General features: G+C 44.3%; 1 pseudogene; it reads left to right on the top strand.

The window, feature by feature from the left end:
- Positions 1-1,215: 1,215 nt before the first annotated feature.
- LOC136321511 (small nucleolar RNA U3) lies at positions 1,216-1,290 on the top strand (annotated as a pseudogene).
- Positions 1,291-1,572: the final 282 nt, after the last annotated feature.

The raw sequence follows: 1,572 nt of genomic DNA on the forward strand, positions 1-1,572 counted from the left end.
CCAGGCAATGGCACAGTAAACAGAGTGTTGCACTGGGATGCGGAGGAGCCAGGTTCGAGACCCCGAGGTCGCCAGCTTGAGCACGGGCTCATCTAGTTTGAGCAAAGCTCACCAGCTTGGACCCAAGGTTGCTGGCTTGAGCAAGGGGTTACTCGGTCTGCTGAAGGCCCGCGGTCAAGGCACATATGAGAAAGCAATCAATGAACAACTAAGGTATCGCAACAAAAAACTGATGATTGATGCTTCTCATCTCTCTCCATTCCTGCCTATCGACCCCTCTCTCTGACTCTGTCTCTGTAAAAAAAAAAAAAAATTACACTTTGGGTGATGGGTACACAACATAATTAACAGTTCAAATGCTATAAAAATGTTTACCTGAAACCTATGTACTCTTATTGATTAATGTCACCCCATTAAATTTAATTTTCTAAATAAAATTATTTAAAAAAAAAGAAACTGAAAGAATACTATAAGGCCAGTGGCCACCGTCATGGCCATGCAGGTTCACATTGGATTCCAGCAGACAGTAAAGGAATTGTGGAGCCAGAAAATGGTGGGCCATTCCAGTTATTAAAGTCTCCTAAAGGTGGATGAGCAAACAGAAAGGGAAAATCGCTTTCCTTTCTCTCAGGGTTCCCAAGCCCCAACCCCCTCTTGGGTTCCACAATCTGGTCTCATTCTCCAGATTTACCGGGACTCAAGGACCCCCATCAGCCTCAACAGTCCGCAGTCAAACAGGCAGGGCCTAAATCTCAGGGCTCTCAAGCCCCTCAGCATTCCTTCTCTTTCTCCGGACTTTTCCGTCAAACAGGCTGGGGGAGAAATCCCCTTCTCCAGCAAACAATCTCCCCTCCCCATGGAGGCAGGCAACCCACAATTTGCAATCTGCCGCCCTGAGGGCAAGCACTGAAGTATGGCAGTGTCCCGCGCCAATGCAAAGTACAAGCAAGCAAACAACTCACTTGTTTCACACTTGAAACACATTGGTTTGCCCAACAAATACCCCATGTTCCAGAATGGTCAAAACAAAGAGCTTATTCTACCAAACTTAATGATCTTTAAAGATGAAGATGTTTTTGAGCAGTCAGGCAAAATAACAGACAATTAAGGGGGGTGTGGGCAGGCTGGTTTCAGATACCATTAACATGAAACATTTACAGTGTTAGAACAGTGTTTGCAATATTCTTGAGGAAAAGAAGTGAGATGAGCTTTCCAAAGACTATACTTTCAGGGATCATTTCTATAGTTTGTTTCTAGAGAGATTTCTCTGACCACGTGGCAGTGTCCTCTCCTAACACCACCAACAAAAAGAACAGTTTGGACATAAAAGAACTCAGGGAATACTGAGTCCTTTTTAAAGAAAGTCATAGAGAACAAACATACCAATCAAAAAGTAACTGAGGTTGGTTAATTACAGCAAAAGAAATGGAAGTGAGCATCAGGTAAGAATGAGAGGGCACTCAAACTCCAGGTGTGCAGGCTTTATTAGAGGAGAAAGACCTGCGGGGGGACTTCTCCAAAAGAAGGGCCCCCAAAACAGACTGAGGCAAAATTTTATAGGGTTGGGAATAG

Source organism: Saccopteryx bilineata, chromosome 1 (genome assembly GCF_036850765.1).
Source record: "Saccopteryx bilineata isolate mSacBil1 chromosome 1, mSacBil1_pri_phased_curated, whole genome shotgun sequence".
NCBI lineage: Eukaryota > Metazoa > Chordata > Mammalia > Chiroptera > Emballonuridae > Saccopteryx > Saccopteryx bilineata.